Source organism: Myxine glutinosa, chromosome 1, assembly GCF_964187855.1.
Source record: "Myxine glutinosa chromosome 1, kmMyxGlut1.1, whole genome shotgun sequence".
Lineage (NCBI taxonomy): Eukaryota > Metazoa > Chordata > Myxini > Myxiniformes > Myxinidae > Myxine > Myxine glutinosa.
This window is the reverse complement of record NC_136261.1, coordinates 315,279,943-315,285,195: the sequence shown is the minus strand read 5'-3', so window position 1 is coordinate 315,285,195 and position 5,253 is coordinate 315,279,943. Positions and strand designations below refer to the sequence as shown.

The 5,253-nt window shown below is 39.4% G+C and overlaps 1 protein-coding gene across 7 annotated transcripts in view; it reads right to left on the bottom strand.

The window, feature by feature from the left end:
* Positions 1-3,254: 3,254 nt before the first annotated feature.
* LOC137440265 (nuclear factor 1) overlaps positions 3,255-5,253 on the bottom strand; it is a 409,428-nt gene continuing 407,429 nt past the window's right edge. For all 7 annotated transcript variants that reach the window (XM_068136582.2, XM_068136589.2, XM_068136569.2 and 4 more), the window contains one exon: positions 3,255-5,253. This exon is cut by the window's right edge and continues 6,173 nt beyond it. The gene's annotated coding sequence lies outside the window, so the exon portion shown is untranslated.

Genomic DNA, 5,253 nt, shown 5'->3' with positions numbered 1-5,253 from the left:
CGACAAGGACGATTGTTTGGATTTTGGTGAAGATCCGGCTCAAGGTCCAAAAACTTTTAAGTGATTCTGCACCATTGAGAGATCGAGTCAAAAAGTATATTAGTCCGTGGGCTGAGTAGGGTTTACATGCACCCCCCCAACCCCCACAACTTAACTTCCCGGGTTTGTCCATGTACCCCCCACCCTAGGGGTTAGGAAAATCCATGTTAACAGAAAAAAACTCATTCCCTCATAATTTGACCTCTGGTGACCTCATTAGTGACCTCATTTGCATATAACACATATCATTGTAAAGAGTGTCCCAGGACAAACATTTTGAGGGGTCATATGCAACCATAGGATGACTAGGTAAAAAGTTATGGCCATTTGAATTTCGCCTACCCCTAATTTTCGGAAATCACTGACACAGGGGGGGGTAACATCAAAATATGCGTGGGAGGTACCTTGGGAATGTGTTTTTTTTCTGTTAACATGGTTTTTCCTAAGCCCTAGGGTGGGGGGTACATGGACATACCCGGGAAGTTACGTTGTGGGGTGGGGGGGGGGGGGGTGCATGTAAACCTTACTGAGCCCACGGACTATATTTATATAGCAAGATATTTCAAAAAGTTGTGGACAGATTATGACAACATTTGGTGTATGAGTTAGGTATGTGACACGAACAAGTTAGGTATGTGATTCCATTTTGGTTAAGGTCCTCTATTCACCTTCACTCTTTCATTCCTCTTTTCTCACGCCTCTGGAACAAACTCTCTCACTCTCTTCAATCCCACTCCTCCCTCCAGGTTTTTAAAACAGCTGTTCACCAACATCTCTCGTCTTTCCCCATCCAAAACCTTGATCTTTTCTACCCCCGTTAATTCACCCCAGATCCACTTTTTTGAAATTCCGACTTCTCTCCTGGAAGTCCTTGCAGTGTCCATGTGTTTTTTTTACCTCAATCCCCCCCCCCCCCTTCCCGTGCCTCCTCCCCCCAACCCCTCTCCCTCCCACAGATCTCCCGATGTCCCTGCTCTCAAATGTTGTACTTGTGTGCTTCCCTCTCTCTCCCCATCTTGTTTCCCGCTCCCTTTATCATATGTTTTATGTTTATGTGTAAGTTTGTCTTTTTGTGATTAATGTTTGCTCTTACACGAGCCTCGATCTTGTACACAAAAAAATAAAAAGGTCCGGATGCAGATTTGGCCTATCAGTGGGATACAAAACAAACTTTTCAGCCCGGCTGTGCCGTTCTAGTTGTGAATGTGCTGTTACCTGGTGCAGTCTTTGTTCAAGATCATGTATGGTTTTGATCAAGTAAAGGCAGATTGTAAGTTACCACTATCCGTGATTCAAAGTAGCAGGAGCCACAACTTCAAATGGGGAAAACCACATTGTAGGTGAATCTATCGAGTAAATAGTTTGGGTCTTTGAATAGTTAATGTATGGAATGAACTACCGGCATCGGCTGTGAATGTCCAATCTGTAAATGGTTTGAAAAGTAAATTTACTACAATCGTACCTGGAAAGTAAAATCCACAGAGGTTGATTTTAATTAAATTATATGCCCAGATGATTTAGAATGTTAGTCGTCCAAATTAGTCTGAAGTATTTGCTGTGATGAACTTACGTTCAAGGTAAACGTATGTACGAGAGGGATTCAAAAAGTTATCTGAACATGATACTCACAATAGTTCAATAAAGCCAAGGTTTATTTATTGTTTAACACATACATTTAAATAAGTAGAAAACGAATAATCTTAACGATCAATTTATACTCATATCGGAATTTTTTTTGGTCATTTATTGGACTATTGAGCCTGGTGTTGGCTTAGCGTTTAGGGTGCCGGCTTGGGATCCTCGGATCCTGGGTTAGAATCCCGGTCGGTCGATCGCTGAATTAACGCCAGGGGGGTTGACTCAGCCCATCATCCTTCCGAGGTCGGAAAATTGAGGACCAGTTCACTGGTAATTCCCTGTGTGTCGCAAGAGGCGACTAACAGGGTTGGTGGCAGGAAGGGCATCTGGTCATAAAACATTGCTAACAAAAGGGGACCACGATGCCCGAAAAAGGCCAACCCCCGCCCTGCGGGGAAAAATGGCCTCAAATGGTGGTTCTTCATTTGTTGGACTATTGTATCTTGTTTGAATGCCCATCATATCCCTGTTTGCAATTACAATGTTAAACTTTCCAAGTGAACAATACATTTACCAGTCACATTTCCACTTAAATCTGAAGACCAAAGAAATTCACGAAATGTATATGAATGCATATAAAATAATTAAGTCTATGCTCATATGTCTTCAATGAAATGTCTTACAATTGAAACATTATCAAAAAGAGTTATCGAAACAACTTGGTCTTTAAGCTTTTGTGAACAGAGTACGTGATTATTGGCACACATTGCAAACATTACGCTATTGGCACAGGTCCACTTGTAAATATGTGATAACTCAGCGTCACGACAAACGCCATTTATAAATGGCACAATATATTGGTAAGTGGTGCCTGATATCATAACTATGACATCACCATAGTACACATGAAGAAAAAGCTTTTGGGTGATGCCAAGAGCAATTCATTTTGAAATAAAAATCACTTTCTTGAGTTGGAAACAAGAAGCGGTGGGTGCGGAGTTTTATTTCCATGAAGAACAAACAGTACACAAGATAGCTTGAGCATTAGCTTTTATATATATTTTTCATTAAAAACTTTAAAATTATTAAGTTTTAAATTTAAATTCATTTAATTTAAATGTAATTTAATTAAAAAAAAAATTGTTTTTTAAAGTTTCATTTGAAACAAAGTTTTTACTAGAATAATGACATCAACATAGTACACATGAAGAAAAAGCTTTAGGGTGATGCCAAGAGCAATTCATTTTGAAATAAAAATCACTTTCTTGAGTTGTAAACAAGAAGCGGTGGGTGCGGAGTTTTATTTCCATGAAGAACAAACAGTACACAAGATAGCTTGAGCATTAGCTTTTATATATATTTTTCATTAAAAACTTTAAAATGATTAAGTTTTAAATTTAAATTCATTTAATTTAAATGTAATTTAATTTAAAAAAAAAATTGTTTTTTAAAGTTTCATTTGAAACAAAGTTTTTACTAGAATAATGACATCACCATAGTACACATGAAGAAAAAGCTTTAGGGTGATGCCAAGAGCAATTCATTTTGAAATAAAAATCACTTTCTTGAGTTGGAAACAAGAAGCGGTGGGTGCGGAGTTTTATTTCCATGAAGAACAAAGAAGTACACAAGATAGCTTGAGCATTAGCTTTTTTATTTTTTTCATACATTTTTGCATAGGAAAAAATGTATTCACTTCCAGTAAATGTAACGGTAGTGTGAGCAGATACTAATGATGCCATGACCTGAATACAAGAGATGCCATCTAAGCAGAATGAGAGCAAAGTCGCACCGAGTTAAAATGTATGGCTACCCCGGCACCGGCAAGCGCAACCATACTGCGCGGATACAACAAAGCGGAGATGGTTTCATAAAAATGCCATTTTCAAGAATAATTAAGCACCGAGCTTGAAGAAACCAGCAGGTGATGAAAATAAACTCTGTAGTTTGAACATTGTATACGAAATCAGAAAGTTCATAACAGCAATAAATCTCAGCTATGACAAGTTATACAAAGTTGGTGGGGATTTTTGGGGTAACAGGGGCAGCCACACATCTTTAAAAATTCTAGTGCATCGAAATCCTGGCAGGTAGTGATTTCGTAGAAAGCAGGTACTTTGTGAAAACGATAATGTAGCAGATTCCAATGCTTAAATTGTAGCAGATGGATTTTTGAAATGATAATGCAGAAAAAGAAGCAGTTTGTCAGATGCATATCTTTGCACTAAGTGTTCGGAAGGAGCATAGGGCCAGAATTCCACAATGAAAGCATGGCGGGAATTAGGCATGGTCGACCGCTTTGTGGATTCAAAGCCATGTACATGTTTTCAGACAGATAGGCTCTTAGGTAGTGTTTAGAAAACATCGCTGCCATTTAGTGTTATTATTTGTATTTTTAATTTTTTTTTTTTTTTACAAAATGTTGCTGAGTGCAAGTTTCAAGCCAAGCGAAGAAATTAAAATAATTATAGCTGTTCCATTATCACTTTAATTAGTGATTTCCAAAATTAAGGGTCTTGGAAAGATGTGTTGCAATTTCCGAGATGCTGAGGCCAAAAAAAAGGAAACGAGATCGCTGTTTATACTTCTTTTTTTTTGCAGTTGTATATGCGTATATCATATTTTACAGGCACCTTATCAGTCTATTTTTGGTTCTTTTTGCTGGTTTAATCCGCGGCATATGCTGCTTTAACTCACGGCAAATGCAATAACAGCATAAAGTGTTCACGAGACATCACTGAAGATAAGGAGGTCAGGAGGAGGAAGAGAGGGTGGCATGAGGATTGTAGGTGAATTAACCGTTTTCAAACAATCCATAATCACTGACTGACCTCATTACCAAAGTAGAACCAAAAACTCGAAACCTTAAGTTTAGGCGACCACTTTACTCCTGATTCGCCAGACACGGATGATCAGGTTCAGCATCACAGATAAGGAAAAGCGCAGATATTCCTTCAGCTTGACTACAAAAGTGACAAGGCCAAGCCAATGTGGAAGGAGGGGTTGAGATGGATATAACCACCGTCTGAGTAAACATGTGACGAACACACCGTCACCGAAGCGGTACACCAGCAGATTTATTTCTTCCAAACGGGTTTCTTGGTAAAAGGCTTTGCACGGAAACAGGAGTGCTCTGATGCCAGAAGGAAAAGCCGTGTCTTTTACTGTGCAGGCTGAACACACCACCCATGTGCCCTGAGGGACACGTGGGGCAGCAACCATACACACGTGCAGAAGGCCAAGCAAATGCATAGGCTGGCTCGAAGGCAAATGGTTAACCGTATGGCTTTCGATAAACGACTAGCTTATAGAGGCCCCTCTGAGACCAGGGTGGTCTTTAGGACGTGGGTCGCATGCACACGAGGCATGATTTTGCCTCGAGGCCTAGTTATCATATACTAAACAGGCATCCATGCTTAGGCTAGTTGTTGTTATAAAAGTGGGAAGAGAGGAAGAAAGAGGAATCATATTGTAAAAGCGCACATCATAAAACAGCGTACTGTTCCCAGGGTGGAACAGAGGGTCACTCCGTAAAGTTAGGTTCCATATGTCCAATCCTACAATAAAACCAATCAGTAAAGTGAGTCAAAATTTTATATAACAATTGTGATTAATCAAAGTGAGGCAAACTAAATT